This window comes from Dendrobates tinctorius, unplaced genomic scaffold (assembly GCF_039654945.1).
Source record: "Dendrobates tinctorius isolate UK_male_01 unplaced genomic scaffold, ASM3965494v1 ptg000092l, whole genome shotgun sequence".
Taxonomy (NCBI): Eukaryota; Metazoa; Chordata; class Amphibia; order Anura; family Dendrobatidae; genus Dendrobates; species Dendrobates tinctorius.
The window spans coordinates 455,032-472,667 of NW_027361760.1; the positions used below are offsets into that span (position 1 = coordinate 455,032).

At 47.9% G+C, this 17,636-nt stretch overlaps 1 long non-coding RNA gene across 1 annotated transcript; it reads left to right on the forward strand.

Annotated features, from left to right (window-relative positions):
- Positions 1-5,302: 5,302 nt before the first annotated feature.
- On the forward strand, positions 5,303-6,505 carry LOC141098486 (uncharacterized). The gene is made up of 2 exons (XR_012234263.1): positions 5,303-5,336; positions 5,785-6,505. It is a non-coding gene; the product is annotated as an uncharacterized lncRNA (long non-coding RNA).
- The last annotated feature ends 11,131 nt before the right edge of the window (positions 6,506-17,636 follow it).

The following is a 17,636-nucleotide window of genomic DNA, read 5'->3' on the forward strand; positions in this document are numbered from 1 at the left end:
TATTATAGAAAATTCATCAAGGGGTTCTCTCAAGTGGTCAAACCCCTCACTGATCTCACCCAAAAGGGAGCGGATCTTAAAAACTGGTCAGCTCCAGCTGTGGCGGCATTTTCTTTGTTAAAAGAACGTTTCATGACTGCTCCGGTACTGGTGCAACCTGACTTGTCTAAACCATTCATCGTAGAAGTGGATGCCTCTGAAGTGGGAGTGGGGGCTATGTTGTCCCAGGGGCCCACCACATTATCTAACTTAAGACCCTGTGCCTTCTCTTCTAAAAATTTTCCTCTGCTGAAAGGAATTATGATGTGGGTAACCGAGAGTTGTTGGCCATTAAATTGGCTTTTGAAGAATGGAGGCATTTTTTGGAGGGGGCTGTCCATCGTATCACTGTCATTACAGATCACAAGAATCTGTCTTACATCGAATCCGCCAAACGTCTGACTCCGAGACAGGCAAGGTGGTCACTTTTTTTTTCCCGATTTCAGTTTTCCATCACTTTCAGACCAGGTTCCTAGATCCGGTATCGCCTCCGGAGCCTCCTTCCTCCATTCTTCAGCATGGGGTGGTGGTGGCTTTGGTGTCCCAGAGATTGGAGCAGGAGATTCGTGAGGCCCAATCTCTTGCTCCCCCATCCATACCTGAAAATAAGCTCTTTGTGCCTGTCCAGTATCGGTTAAGAGTGCTTCGGGAGTTCCACGACTCAGCTCTGAGTGGGCATCCAGGAATCTCGGCCACTCGTAAAGCCATCACTAGGCTGTTCTGGTGGCCCTCGTTGACTTCTGATGTCACTGGTTTTGTGTCCTCCTGTGAAACTTGTGCCCGCGCTAAAGCCTCCCACAACCGGCCGGCCGGGGAATTGGTGACACTGCCAATTCTGGATAGTCCGTGGACTCACCTGTCCATGGATTTTATCACCGATCTCCCACCCTCTAATGGCAAAACCGTGATCTGGGTAGTTGTGGATAGGTTCAGCAAACAAGAACATTTTGTACCCTTAACGGGCCTTCCTAATGCTGAGACTCTATCTAAGCTATTCATTGAGCATGTGATTCGGTTGCATGGTGTGCCTGTCAGTGTGGTGTCTGATAGAGGGGTGCAATTCGTGTCAAAATTCTGGAGAGCTTTTTGTAAAAGGCTGGGCATCAGTCTGACCTTTTCATCGGCCTACCATCCCGAGACCAATGGTCAGACTGAAAGGACCAATCAGTCTTTAGAGCAGATCCTGCGGTGTCTTGTCACATCCAGACAGGATGATTGGTGCTCTATGATACCTATGGCGGAATTCGCCTTCAATAATCGTGTCAATCAGTCTACTGGTACTTCTCCTTTCTTCTGCAACTATGGGTTTCACCCTCATTTTGGTGAATTCTCCAGACTAGATTCGGAGTGTCCAGGGGCTGATTCAGCCTTTTTGCGGTTGGAGGAGGTTTGGAGGGAAGTTCAGAGAAACATTGGGGAGGCTCAGGGCAAATATAAGTTTTTTGCAGATAAACGACGCTCGGTGGGGCCGACTTATCAGGTGGGGGATAAGGTATGGTTATCCACCAAAAACATAAGGCTGAGAATTCCCTCTGCTAAGTTGGGTCCCAAGTTTATTGGTCCGTATGAGATTTTAGAGGTGATTAATCCTGTGGTCTTTCGCCTGCGGTTGCCTCCGTCATTACGGATTCCTAATGTGTTCCATAAAGCGCTTCTGAAGCCGTCGGTGCCTTCCTTTGACGAGTCTCCCTCGCACCCGCCGCCTGTTATGGTAGATGGGCAGACCGAGTACGAGGTGGAACAGGTGGTGGATTCTCGTATGCTCCGTCGTTCACTTCAGTACTTGGTCCATTGGAAAGGATACGGTCCTGAGGATCGGTCATGGGTGCCGGCGCGTTCGGTCCATGCGGATCGGTTGGTCCGGGCCTTTCACGCTCATCATCCAGGGAAGCCTGGGGGTCCAGTGGCCCCCCATTGAGAGGGGGGTACTGTCATGGTCCAGTCCGGAGTTTATCTTCTGCTGTCTTCACTCCGGACTGGTCATGCGGGGGGTTAATCTCCTCAGCCTCGTTCTGGAGCTAGCTGGGCTATTTAAATCCCTCACAGCCTGCTGACCAGTGTTAGTGATAGCTCAAGCTTGCAGTTTAGAGCCGCTGACCCTTGTACCCTGGTGATCCTCCTGCCTTTGACTGATATTCACGTGTAGGACCCGGACCGATTTCTGACCCCTTCTCTTGATATTCGTCTCTGCTGTTACTTTCCCTCTCTGGCATCTGACCTCCTGGCTTGTACCCCGACCACGTATTTCGTCTCACGTTTTGGACCCCGTGCTCATGTTCTGGCTTTCTGACTCTCGGCTTTGGTATTTTGACTACGTGTATTGCTGCTCCTTCTGGTACGTCTGCTCCTGTTAGTTCCTGACTCGGTTCGTCTGACTATTCTCTCATTACCTGTGGCACCTGTGCTGTTGCTCAGGGTTGCTGCTCTTAGTGTATAACCTCTCTTCCCTCACCAGCTCCCCCTGGTGGTGGTTTCACTACACTCAGCTGCCACAGACCCCGGTAGCTACCCTCCCCTAGTCCGGGTAGGTCCCCCCTGTGGTTCAGTGGGTCCACATTCCATGATCACCTGGGACACATGTCCCGTCGTCGTTATAGCTCGACGACACTGGAGCGTTGGCTGTAAACCACGCTGCGTCCACGATTGTAAGGCTGGGGTCACACTGGCGAGGAATACGGCCAAGTGAGAGGCGCGAAAAGCACGCATTAGACACGGACAAATGATTCACTCGCACCAGCCGTTTATTTCTCATCTGTATTCTACGGCCCGTGCCAATCGCAGCATGCTGCGATTGTCAGCGTACTACGGCCGTAGTACGCCAATGCAAGTCTATGGGTGCGCAAAAAATACGGATTACACACGGACCACACATGTGACTTGTGAGAAATACGCACCCGGTGTCTTTTAGCAAAGCCGGCAATTCAGTGAGCTATACAGTAAACTCATACTGACAGTTTTAAGAAATAAACCAAAGAATAGATATAGATACATAGAATACATATATATCTAATATATAAAGCTCAAAGTGTGTATGTATGTGTGTGTGTGTGTGTGTGTGTGTATGTGCGTATGTCCGGGATAGGCATCTGCACCGTCGAAGCTACAGCCACAAAATTTGGCACAGTCGCACGTCTGGACCCCGAGAGCGTCCTAAGCTATCTTGTGAGGCGAAATTTTAACCCCGCGCGTTCCAATTCACCAAACAATTTTGCCCCTATCTACATACTGGAGGAAAAAGTGTGTGCGTGTCAAGCCCCGCCCCTCATTGTGATGTCACAATGCCCCTATTTGCATACTGGGGAAGCAGTGTGTGCGTATCAAGCCCCGCCCCTCATTATGATGTCACAATGGTTGCCGTGGCGACGCTGATGTCATCAAAGGTTGCAAGCCCCGCCGCCGCTCATTATGATGTCATAATGGTTGACTATGGAATGGAGGATGTGTGATGAGTATATGGGATGGAGGATATGTATGATGGGTATATGGGAACGGGACTATGGGATGGAGGATGTATGATGGGTATATGGGCACTGGACTATGGGATGGAGGATATGTATGACAGGTATATGGGCACGGGACTATGGGATGGCAGATATGTATATGGGCACGGGACTATGGGATGGAGGATGTGTGATGGGTATATGGGCACTTGACTATGGGATGGAGGATATGTTTGACGGGTATATGGGCTACGGGACTATGGGATGGCGGATATGTATATGGGCACGGGACTATGGGATGGAGGATGTGTGATCGGTATATGGGCACTGGACTATAGGATGGAGGATATGTATGACGGGTATATGGGCACGGGACTATGGGATGGAAGATATATATGATGGGTATATGGGCACGGGACTATGAGATGAAGGATGTGTGATGGGTACATGGGCATGGGACTATGAGATGAAGGATGTGTGATGGGTATATGGGCACTCAACTATGGGATGGCGAATATGTATGATGGGTATATGGGATGGAGAATATGTATGATGGGTATATGGGCATGGGACTATGGGATGGAGAATATGTATGATGGGTATATGGGCATGGGACTATGGGATGGAGGATGTGTGATGGGTATATGGGCACTTGACTATGGGATGGAGGATGTGTGATGGGTATATGGGCACGGGCCTATGGGATCGTGGATATGTATGATGGGTATATGGGCACGGGACTATGGGATGGAGGATAATTATAATTTTCTAGAACTAACCACAGTTAGTTACTATGCCCGGGCAGCGCCGGGCTCTTCAGCTAGTATATATATATATATCTATATATATGCATTCTATGAGTCTATATCTATTCTTTGGTTTCTGTTATGAAACCTGTCATAGGGCTCCATTATATGTCCATTTTGCAAGGTGACGAGAAAATCTCGCCATACGGATGCCATACGGATTACATACGGATGCTTACATGTGCAAAATACGCGACCACACCTTGATTACGGATGACATACGGAGCACTGTTTAGGGGCCATTCATCCGTATTACGCATGTAAAATACTGACGGTATTTTGCGTTGGTTAGTGTGACCCCGGCCTAACAATAAGCTCTGGCCATGGATTCTGCTGAGTCTTTAAGGACTGCAGGACATTTCCGAGCCCCGCCTGGTGAGCGGATTAGATGGCTCGGATTCCACATAGTAAGTAGACTAAATTGCTCTATTCCCTGCATGGTCTGTGAATGGAAGATTTTTAAGTATTGGACTCTGCTGCTACTGTGTGAGCTATGGATAATCTGCCAAGCCCAACTGAATTTTTTGGAACTTTTTTTTGCTTGGGTCTTCAGAAGAGAGGGCCTGAGGAGGGGATACTGTAACGCCGCTGTGTTTGGACCTTGATTCACAGCGTTACTCTGCATCTCTGCTTTAACCCTTCATTCTTTTCCCTCTAATGTGCTGGAATGCTGTTGTCAGTTATCTGTGTGGCTGCTGCTCAGTGCCCGACTCCGCTGCATAGCCGTACATGCGTGTGTGGTTCTGCTGCACTGCATGACCACCCGTGTGTCCGGTCCCTGGCAGTCACCCATGAGTTAATGGGTCTGCTGCACTCTGCATGACTTACCATGTATGTTCAGGCTTCAGCTCCTGCCAGGTGTCCTTTGCATTGCTGATTATGCTTGGTGTGCTTAGGGTGCGCACGGCCACACCTCCCTTCCTTTTATCAGGAATGGGTGTGTGCTACAATTGCTGCTCCAGCCTATGGCTGTGTGGCAGCTCCTATATAAAGGTCCCTCCCCCTTTGGGGCATTCCCAGAGCTTCACATTGAGTTTCTGAACTTCGCCATGTGAGTTTGTGTTCTGCTCCTGCTGACTCTGTTCAGTTCTGGGGGAGCTGTTGCTTTTTGTCTCTCTGTGAACTGTGTCTTGTATCTTGGCCTACTCTGGGGGCATAATACCCAGATCGCCTTTCCTGGAGAATGCATATGCAGGCCCGTGTATGTTGTGTGTTGTTTCCTGAATCCTGCATCTGCTCCTTTACCTGACCCTGTCTGAAATGTGTTCACTGTGTGATGTTCCTGTGGTCCTTCCGTGTCTTTAACCCTGTGCCCAGTGACTGACTCTTTGCTACCTGACTTTCCGTGATCTAACCTGGGTTCATCTAGGAAGTAGGAGTCCAGTGTTTCCGCTGAGTTTCTCCTACTCTGTGCTCAGCTGGGGATTCGGTGCAATTTCCTGCTGGCTGCTGTCCAACCCGGCAGGGTTTGCACCAAGACCGCTTGGTTTCCTTTCTAGGTCGCTGCCAGATGTCCGGAGCCTGATAACCATGGCCTTTCATTCGGAGCCTGATGTCCATGACCTGATGTCCGGTGTCTGATGACCTCTTCCGATGTCCGCCAGATGTTCTGACTTCCTCCTGATGCCCACTCTGTGTGGTCCTGATGCCCAGTCTTGCTCTGATGCCCAGTCTTGCTCTGATGCCCAGTCTTGCTCTGATGCCCAGTCTTGCTCTGATGCCCAGTCTTGCTCTGATGCCCAGTCTTGCTCTGATGTCCTGCTGGTTCCCTGGGGTCTTACCCGCGATGGCTCCTACCATAGCCTGGAGGCTGCCTGAGGTTGGTGTCTGATGCTCTCCTGCTGTGTCAGTGCTACGCCTGATGTCTGAGAGAGGCCATCCTAGTATGCCCGAGCCAGTTAACCCTGGATTGCATTTACCCATGAAGACCTCTGCCATCCCCTGAAGTCCACCTGAGGTCAGCGTCTGACGTTCTCCTGCTGCGCCTGTGCTACGCCCGTAGCCGTACATACATGCGTGGATCCGCTGCGCTGAATGACCACCCGCATGTGCGTTCCCTCCTAGTAAGCCCGTCCCAGACAATCCTGGACTGCATCAACCCATGATGACCTCCTGCTTTGCCTGTCAACCTGAGATGGGTTTCCTTCATGATGTGCATATTCCAGAACCTGGTGTTTCTATGTTTTTGCCTTATTTCAGTAAACTTTATTTTTCTTCATACCGGAAGTTGTGGAGTGTCTTTTAATCCTGCATATGGCCATCTTGTTCACAAGCTCAGCTGCCACTGACCCCGGTCGCTACCCTTCCCTAGTCCGGGTAGGTCCGGGTCCCCCTTGTGGTCCAGTGGGTCCACATTCCATGATCACCTGGGATGCATACCCCGTCGTCGTTATAGCTCGATGACACGGGAGCGTTGGCTGTAAGCCATGCTGCATCCGCGATCGTAACATTACCTTAGTATTTAATCAATATTTTACCTCAGTGTTTTAGTATTTAACCTCAGTATCTGGTCAAAATTTTATCTCGGTGTTTGATTGGTATTTTACCTCAGTATTTAGCCAGTATTTTACCTCAGTATTTGGTGAGTTTTTACCTCAGTGTTTGGTCAATATTTTACCTCAGTATTTGTAAGCTAAATCCAGGAGTTTGTGAATATTACAGAAGTGGTGACGTGTTTCTATTATACTTTCCTCTGATTGTTCCACGCCTGGTTTCAGCTTACAAATACTGATGCCAAATACTGAACATGTGGACGTGGCCTTAAAATTAGCCATCAATACAAAAGGTAAGACTATGTTCCCACAATTAGTTTTTGTTGAGTTTTTTTATGCTGTGTATTTCTAAAAAAATGCAAGTAACCAATTTTACCTAATAGGTGCAGAAATGGCACAGAATCTGCAACATCAAAAACTCATTGTGGGAACAAAACCTTAAAGTTAGATATCAATACAAAATGTAAAATTATGTTTCCACGATGTGCGTTTGAGTTTTTGCGTCTTTTTTGAAAAATGCAAGTGACCTATTTTGCTTGATCGGTGTAGAAATAGTTCAGAAAATCTGCCATCAAGAGCTCATAGTGGGAATATAACCGTACGATATTAGAATGTTCTCATATAAGGCTACGTTCCCACGATGAGCTTTTGGTGACTTTTTGATGTTGCAGATTTTCAGGGACCACCCCCGACACATTAACCCCTTGCACACCGTGATCAAACACGATCGCGGTGTGCCTGGGGTTAAAGGGAAGCATCGGCAGGGAGGAGGGGGCTCCCTCCGTGCTTCCCTGAACCCCCACAGCAGCGCAATGTGCAGCGCTGCAGCGGGGGGCTCCTTCCCTGCAGGTCCCCGAATCCAAGATGGCGACGGGGACCTTCGGGGGGCCTGCAGGGAGCTGACTTCCTCAGTGCCTGCAAAGCGCAGGTATGAGGAAGTCTGCATCTATGCCACGCTGATCTGTCACAGTGATCAGCTAAATAAATTAAAAAAAATATATATATTCCCTAATAAATTCATTTTTTGGAAATAAAAAACAAACAATAAAAGTACATATATTTGGTATCGCCGCATCCGTAACGACCCGCCCTATAAAATTGTCCCATTAGTTAATCCCTTTCGCAAACTCCTTAAAAAATAAAAATAAACAACAAAGCAAAAAATAATGATTTATTATCATACTGCCGAACAAAAAGTGCAATAACGCACGATCAAAAAGACGCATATAAATATCCATGGTACTGCTGAAAACGTCATCTTGTCCCGCAAAAAACGAGCCCGCAAAAAATACACAGCATCATCAGCGAAAAAATAAAAAAGTTATAGCTCGCAGAATAAAGTGATGCAAAAATAATAATTTTTTATATAAAATTGTTTTCATTGCATAAAAGCGCTAAAACATAAAAAAAGACATAAATGAGGTATCGCTGTAACCGTACTGACCCGAAGAATAAAACCGCTTTATCAATTTTACCGCACGCAGAATGGTGTAAACGCACCCCCCAAAAGAAATTCATGAAACTGTTTTTTGTTCATTCTGCGTCCCAAAAATCGGAATAAAAAGTGATCAAAATTTGTCACGTGCCCGAAAATGATACCAATAAAATCGTCAACTCGTCCCGCAAAAAATAAGACCTTACATGACTCGGTGGGTCAAAATATGGAAAAATTAGCTCTCAATATGTGGTGATGCAAAAACTATTTTTACAATAAAAGCGCCTTTTAGTGTGTGACAGCTGCCAAATATAAAAACCGCCATAAATAGTAAATCAAACCCCCGTTATCACCCCCTTAGTTAGGGAAAAATAATAAAATTAAAAAAATGTATTTATTTCCATTTTCCCGTAAGGGTTAGGGTTAGGGCTAGGGCTCAGGTTAGGGCTGAGATTAGGGTTAGGGGTGTGTTGGGGTTACGGTTGGAGTTAGAATTGGAGGTTTTCCACTGTTTGGGCACATCAGGTGCTCTCCAAATGCAACATCGCATCTGATCTCAATTCCAGCCAATTCTGCGTTGAAAAAGTCAAATGGTGCTCCTTCCCTTCCAAGCTCTGCCATGTGCCCAAACAGTGTTTTACCCCCACATATGGGGTATCAGCCTACTCAGGACAAATTGCAAAACAACTTTTGGGGTCCAATTTCTCCTGTTGCCCTTAGGAAAATAAAAAATTGGGGGCAAAAATATCATTTTTGTGGAAAAAAAAATGATTTTTTTATTTTCACGCCCGGGCATTATAAACTTCTGTGAAGCAATTGGGGGTTCAAAGTGCTCACCACACATCTAGATAAGATCCGTGGGGGGTCTAGTTTCCAAAATGGGGTCAGATGTGGGGAGTTTGAATAGTTTAGGCACATCAGAGGCTCTCCAAACACACATGACACCCGCAGACCATTCCATCAAAGTCTGCAATCCAAAACGTCACTCCTTCCCTTCCGAGCCCCGACGTGTGCCCATACAGTAGTTTTCTCCCACATATGAGGTATCAGCGTACTCAGGACAAATTGGACAACAACTTTCGGGGTTCAATTTCTCCTGGTACCCTTGGGGAAAATGAAAAAAATTGGGGACTAAATGATCATGTTTGTGGAAAAAATACTATTTACTTATTTTCACGCCCAGGCATTATAAACTTCTGTGAAGCCCTTGGGGGTTCAAAGTGCTCACCACAAATCTAGATAAGTTCCCTAGGGGGTCTAGTTTCCAAAATGGTGTCATTTGTGGGGGGTTTCCGCTATTTTGGTACATCAGGGGCTTTCCAAACACGACATGATGTCCGATCTCAATTCCAGCCAAAAACGTCAAACGGCGCTGCTTCCCTTCCGAGCGCTGCCATGCACCCAAATAGTCGTTTACACCTACATATGGGGTATCGGCGTACTCAGGACAAATTGCACAATAACTTTTAGGGTCCTGTTACCCTTGAAAAAATAAGAATTGAGGGTGAAAAGAATTTTTGTGGAAAAAATGATTTTTTTAATTGTACGGCTGTACGTTATAAACTTCTGTGAAGCCCTTGGGGGTTCAAAGTTCTCACCACACATCTAGATAAGTTCCTTAGGGGGTCTAGTTTCCAAAATGGGGTCACTTGTGGGGGGTTTCCACTGTTTAGGTACATCAGGGGCTCTCCAAACGTGACATGGCGTCCGATCTGAATTCCAGCCAATTTTGCATTGAAAAAGTCAAACGGCGCTCCTTCCCTTCGGAGCTCTGCCATGCACCGAAACAGTGGTTCCCCCCACATATCAGGTATCAGCGTACTCGGGACAAAATGCACACTAACTTTTGCAGTCCAATTTCTTCTGTTACCCTTGGTAAAATAAAAAAATTGAACCTGAAGTATTTTTTTTGTGAAAAAAGTTAAATGTTCATTTTTTTTTTAAATATTCAAAAAATTCCTGTGAAGCACCTGAAGGGTTAATCTTCTTGAATGTGGTTTTGAGCACCTTAAGGGGTGCAGTTTTTAGAATGGTGTCACTTTTGGGTATTTTCTATCATATAGACCCCTCAAAGTGGCTTCAAATGTGATGTGGTCCGTAAAAATAAAATGTTGTTGCAAAAATGGGAAATCGCTGGTCAACTTTTAACCCTTATAACTTCCTAACAAAATAAAAATTTTGGTTCCAAAATTGTGCTGATGTAAAGTAAATATGTGGGAAATGTTACTTATTAATTTTTTTGGGTGCCGTATCTCTGTGATTTAAGAGCATAAAAATTCAAAGTTGGAAAATTGCGAAATTTTCGCCAAATTTGTTTTTTTTCACGAATAAACACAAGCTATTTGAATGAAATTTTACCACTAACATGAAGTACAATATGTCACGAGAAAACAATGTCAGAATCACCGAGATCCATAGAAGCGTTTCAGAGTTATTACCTCATAAAGGGACAGTGGTCAGAATTGTAAAAACTGGCCCGGGAGTTAACGTGCAAACCACCCTTGGTAGTGAAGGGGTTAAAATACATCCACAGGTGTGTCTCAAACTCAGATGTTGCCAAAAAAAAACAGAAAATCAGAAACTTCCAAACACATGCCATTATCATATGGGCAGTCCAGAATTGTTTAAAGGCATAGTAATCTTAGTATATATAAACTTTTGACTTTGCAGTAATATAAATGCCTTAACACATTCTCTCATTATTTTGGCATTTGGCAAATAATTATGGTAATCCTAACTTTCCTAAATCAGGAAAGGTTTATTTTTATTTCATGTAAGATATTGAGAAAAACAAGCATACAGTTATATATTTGGACAGAGGCAACATTTTTCTAATTTTGTTTCTAGACATAACCACAATGAATTTTAAACAAAACAATTCAGATGCAGTTGAAGTTCAGACTTTCAGCTTTCATTTGAGATTATCAACATTAAAATTGGATGAAGGGTTTAGGAGTTTCAGCTCCTTAACATGTGCCACCCTGTTTTTAAAGGGACCAAAGCAATTGGACAGATTAAATAATTGTAAATAAAAAGTTCATTTCTAGTACTTGGTTGAAAACCCTTTGTTGGCAATGACTGCCTGAAGTCTTGAACTCATGGACATCACCAGACGCTGTGTTTCCTCCTTTTTGATGCTCTGCCTGGCCTTCACTGCGGTGGTTTTCAGTTGCTGTTTGTTTGTGGGCCTTTCTGTCTAAAGTTTAGCCTTTAACAAGTGAAATGCATGCTTGCTCAATTGGGTTGAGATCAGGTGACTGACTTGGCCATTCAAGAATATTCCACTTCTTTGCTTTAATAAACTCCTGGGTTGCTTTGGCTTTATGTTTTGGGTCATTGTACAGCTGTAGTATGTGTGACGGACTCGGCTTCTGCTGAGCCCATCTTCCTTTTTAGAGTGGACCCTCTGGGCCGTGGCACCCACCCACCTAGGGCGAGCTGACCTAGTGAGAACCCACCCCCTGTACAGGGAGTGTCAGGGGCAAGACCAAGGGGGTGAGCCACCACGACTGCTGGGACCAGACGGCCGGCTCAGGGGACACTATTGAGTGTCTGGCAAAAGGACGAGCAAGAAGCAAGACAAGACGTAGGTGCAAGGTATCTTCATTAGGATAACTTCAGAATCACATTCAGTGTAAACACGTGAGAACAAGCAAAACGTGCAAAGTGCGTGCGAGGGCACGCCAAGGTCCATAGCATAGTACGTGCCAGGTGGCACACCTAGGTACAGGCACAATGGCATCGGACTCCGGACCACTGGCAATGATCGACATGATCAAGGCATCAGGCTGCGGACATCAGCTCCGGCCATCAGGCCACAGTCATCCATCTTACGATCTCTGGCAGCGATCGGCAGGTTCCGGGCATCCGGCAGGCAAACCAGGGTTCAGGCAAGGAGGCACGTCAGATATCCAGGCATGGTGCGTGTTAGGGAACACGCCAAGGTCCAAGGCTAGGTGCGTGTGTAGGGGACACGCCAGGGTTCATGGCTAGGTGCAAGGCAAGGTGCGTGTGTAGGGGACACGCCAGGGTTCAAGGCTAGGTGCAAGGCAAGGTGCGTGTGTAGGGGACACGTCAGGGTTCACAAGACGAGACAGGGCGCGTGTGTAGAGACACGCCAAGGCACAAGGTACCAAAGCAGAGTCCTGCGCGTGCAAAGAGGCACACCAGGGTCAGGCGAGGCAGAGTCCTACGCGTGCAGAGAGGCACGCCAGGGTCAGGCAAGGCAGAGTCCTGCGCGTGCAGAGAAGCACGCCACGGTCAGGGTTCCAGGACAGGGTTAGGGCCTGTGCATGCAAGAGGGCACGACAGGGGACATGGCAAAACCTGCGCGCACTTTTAAAGAAGCACGGGGAGGTATGCCATGGGCAGGCGAGGCCTGCACGTGCTATAGAGAGCACGTAGAGCACAGTGCAGAAACAGCGTGAGGTGCAAGGGAGCACAGAGAGCACGGCTGGGGCACTGGCTAGCTGATCGGGCTGCGGCACTGACAGACGGGCAAGACTCCAGCGAACCCGACTGAGGCATGGCAGGCGACACAGCTGTCACTGACCGACGAGCATGGCTGGGGCACAAGCAGGCGGGCACGGCTAGGGCGGGCACGGCTGAGGCACAAACAGGAGGCTAGGAAGGCCAGGTGCATGCAAAGAGCATACGAAGCAGCAAGGGAAGACAAGACAAGAAACCAGGCAGAGCTTAGACAGAGTACAGAACCAGGGACGGAAGCATAGGCATAAACACAGAATCAGGTCAGAGCAAGAACAGAGCTAGCAGCGGAGCATAGGCCGAAGCCCAGAGCCGGGCCAAGGGAGAACCTTGGGACTAGCCTAGAAACGTGTAAGAGCGCATAATAGGAAAGAGTCTAGCAGCGGAGTGTAGGCCGAAGCCCAGAGCCGGGCCAAGGCAGAGCCTTGGGACTAGACATGGAAAAGAGCACGAAAGGAAAGAAAGGAGGGATGGTGCATGTGCCAGGGAGCACTACAGAGCACCATAGGAGAGAGCGAGGCAGAGCAAGCAAAGACTGAGACCATAGGGAGGAACAAGGCAGAGCAAGGCAAGGTACAAAACAAGGCATAGCGAAAACAGGCAAGGCAGAGAATAACAGAAGGACTACAAGTCCAAGCAGGACAAAGACGAACATGGCACAACGGACAAACATAAGGCACGGGACCAGAGATGGAGTACGAGCACGGAGCGTGTGCAGAGACGCACCACAGAGCAGAGTGCAAGGGCACAGAATAGAGGGAGCAACCCCACAGACCAAACAGACATGCAGAGAAGCAACACAATACTCAGGCCCTGAGCATAGGAAGGGGCGGTCTAATATAGGGCATAGCACCTCCTTTTCCGGGTCAGGACCAGGGGAGAACTTCCTAGTTCAGATGTTCCAGGATCACAGAGCGCAGTCACATGATCAGGGTTTCAGACATGATGAAATGATCACAGAACCAGACAGTGCAGGATCTTAGGAAACGTCACATGATCAAGGTTTCAGACATGACGAGATGATTGCAGAACCAGACAGTGCAGGATCCTAGGAAAGACACATGATCAGGGATTCTAGACATGACGAGAAGATCACAGAAGGCAAAGCAGAAACGCAGGCATCTTGCAGCTCAGCAGACATGAGGTGAGTGTGCACACTGCTCTAGGGAACAAGCAGGATAGCAGACATGAGATGCACGTGCACACCGCTCAAGGATCATGAGGCAAAACAGACATGGCGGACATAACAGACATGGCGAGCATGACAGTATGAAACCGACGACCAATCAGTTTGGCTGCATTTGGCTGGATCTGAGCACACAGTATGGCTCTGAATACCTCAGAATTCATTCATCTGCTTCTATCCTGTGTCACATCATCAATAAACACTAGTGACCCAGTGCCACTGGCAGCCATGCATGCCCAAGCCATCACACTGCCGTGTTTTACAGATGATGTCGTATGCTTTAGATCATGAGCTGTACCACGCCTTCGCCATACTTTTCTCTTTCCATCATTCTGGTAGAGGTTGATCTTGGTTTCATCTGTCCAAAGAATGTTCTTCCAGAACTGTGCTGGCTTTTTTAGATTTTTTTTTAGCATAGTCCAGTCTAGCCTTTTGATTCTTGATGCTTATGAGTGGCTTGCACCGTGCAGTGAACCCTCTGTATTTACTTTCATGCAGTCTTCTCTTTATGGTAGATTTGGATATTGATACGCCTACCTCCTGGAGAGTGTTGTTCACTTGGTTGGCTGTTGTGAAGGTGTTTCTCTTCACCATGGAGATTATTCTGTGATCATCCACTACTGTTGTCTTCCGTGGGTGCCCAGGTCTTTTTGTATTGATTAATTCACCAGTGCTTTCTTTCTTTCTCAGGATGTACCAAACTGTAGATATTGCCACTCTTAATGTTGTAGCAATTTCTTGGATGGGTTTTTTCTGTTTTTGCAGCTTAAGGATGGCTTGTTTCACGTGCATGGAAAGCTCCTTTGACCGCATGTTTCCTTCACAGCAAAACCTTCCCAATGCAAGCACCACACCTCAAATCAACTCCAGGCCTTTTATCTGCTTAGTTGAGAATGACATAACGAAGGGATTGCCCACACCTGTTCATGAAATAGCCTTGGAGTCAATTGTCCAATTACTTTTGGACCCTTTAAAAACAGGGTGGCACATGTTAAGGAGCTGGAACTCCTAAACACTTCATCCAATTTTAATGTGGATACCCTCAAATGAAAGTCTGAACTTCAACTGCATCTTGTTACACCCGGTCTCCGTCCTGGCGCTGCGCCCAGGTCTGCCGCTGTTACACCTGGCGCTGCGTCCAGGCCTACCTCTGCTCTGAGCACTCACCTCGAGCCTCTCATGCTGCTGCTCAGCGTTCTGTCCTCCCTCCTGCCTCCTCCTCCTGGCGTCCTGTGAGATCTGTAGCTAAGGCTATTAGGGCACGTCCGCCCGCTCTCTTGCCTTATTCAAAAAATGCAATTAACCAATGGCAGCGCACTGGCTGCTATTTATGGCCTCTCCTCCATAGTGAGAGCGCCGGAGCAACGAGTATCTATCATTGCTACATCCGGTTCTCCTGCTAACCTGTCTGCGCTGCATCTGCAGTCTCTGTGCATTGTCTAATGCTCTCTGTTTCCACAGCATATCAGTATCCTGTGTTACCTGGTTATATCAGCAACCATCTGGGCCTAAGCCATCCCGTTCCGCCTACAGCCATCCGAGTCCAAGGACTGTGTGAAGGTCACTGGAACCGACTCCTTACCAACTAACCGGATCCAGGACCCAGCTCATTACGGACTCTGCAGTAACTGTTGTTATCCCTTTTGGTCCCACTGGGACAGCTGCCACGTGTTCGGGGTCTAACTGAAGGTAGCACCTGTGTCCTCCGGGTATTCCATTCTGGCCCTGCCTCAGGGGCTTTACTACGGGTACCCGGTGCTCACTAGTCACTCCCCCTTCGGAGCCCCCCGGACCGTTGTCCTGAGGTTCCACTTAAAAAATAAAAACGAATGCGAACTTCACCATCTCTGCCTCCGCTTCCATTCGTTACAGATTGCTCCGGCCATGGAATCCACTGGACCCCAGAGGCCTCCGACGTTGGAGTTGTGCCAAGAGGTGACCCGTTTAAGAGATGAACAGGATAAGATCACGACATTTCTACGTAACCTGTCCACCCGCATGGATTCTCTGCAGAACCCGGCTGCTCCTGATTCACCTAGCAACACCCAGGTACCTGCTGTCATGTTAAGCAAGGGCCCCGCCTGGCGGCTCCTACCCGCTTCCATGGTGATCCCACTCAGTGTCGGGGTTTTCTCAATCAGTGTACCCTACACTTCGAAATCTTGGGGCATATGTTCGCTTCTGACCATGCCAAAGTGGGCTTCATTATGTCACATCTAGCAGGAGAGGCTCTCGCCTGGCTGAATCCGTTATGGGAGAGAGGAGACCTGCTGGTTAATGATCTTCAATCTTTCCTAGAAACTTTTCGCAGGACCTTCGATGAGCCTTGCCGGGTCATGTTGACCGCTTCTGCCCTGCTTCGCTTACGCCAAGGAACCCTCACGGTGGCTCAGTATGCTGTTCAGTTCCAGACCCTCTCGTCTGAGGTATCCTGGAACAATGAGGCCTTGTTGGCTAACTTCTGGGATGGCCTATCTGGAAAAATTAAGGGTGAGCTGGCGGGACGGGACAGGCCTACTATCTTGGATGACCTGATTTCCTTGGCGATCCGGATTGACCTGCATTTTCTGGAGCGTTCCATGGAGATTAAGCGTTACAGGAGGTCCTACCACCTGGACTCTAATTCTTTCAAGACGTCTACCTCATCCTCTTCTCCCGAAGCAATGGAGGTAGATCGAGTAAGTCTGGCCAGCTGCCGCCAGGAGGCGCGTCGCAAAAACGGAAGCTGTCTGTACTGTGGTAGTTCCGAACACCTGATCTGCTCCTGTCCAAAGAAGTCAGAAAACTCCTGTGCCTAGGCTCGGTAGGAGAGGCCACCCTAGGTAGAGAACGTTCCTCTCCTTCATTGCAGATCTCAGTCTCCGTGACCTGCGGAGCAATAAAATTTTCTGGACTCTGTCTGTTGGACTCCGGAGCCGCCGGAAGCTTCATCCAGCAGATGCTTGTGGATCGCTACCACTTACCATTTCAGGCTCTTCCTTATCCGCTAATCCGTTGCGGGTAACCGCTGTTGATGGCCAGCGTCTGACCGAACCAAGCCAGTGGAACTCCGGGTAGTTCTTATGCATTCTGAAAGAATCCATTTTTATGTGTACCCTGGTTTGTCTCACCCCTTGCTTCTAAGTTTGCCTTTGTTTCAGAAACATGAACCAGTCCTTAATTGGAGAACAGGGGCAAAATTCTACGTTGGGGAGATTCCTGCTCGGACCGTTGTTTAACCCGGATTGAACCAACTTCACCCCCGGTCCAACCTGCTACCCTGCCTGGATTACCATCTGCTTACTGGTCCTTCTCGGATGTCTTCGGGAAAAAGGAGGTTGAAAAACTTCCTCCCCACAGGTCGTATGACTGTCCAATAGACCTTCTTCCTGGAACATCTCCTCCCCGTGGGAGAGTTTACCCTCTTTCCCAGGCAGAGACTCAGGCTATGTAGGACTACACCCAGGAGAATTTGGCCAGAGGGTTTATCCGAAAATCTTCGTCACCGGCAGGAGCAGGCTTCTTCTCGTGAAGAAAAAGGATGGATCCCTGCGGCCCTGTATCGACTACCGAGGACTGAACCAGATCACGGTAAAAAACAGGTACCCTTTGCCTCTAATTTCAGAACTGTTTGACCATCTCTGAGGGGCCAGGATCTTCACCAAGCTGGATCTCAGAGGGGCTTACAATCTGATCTGAATCAGAGATGGAGACGAATGGAAAACAGCCTTCAACACCCGTGATGGCCACTACGAGTACCTGGTAATGCCGTTT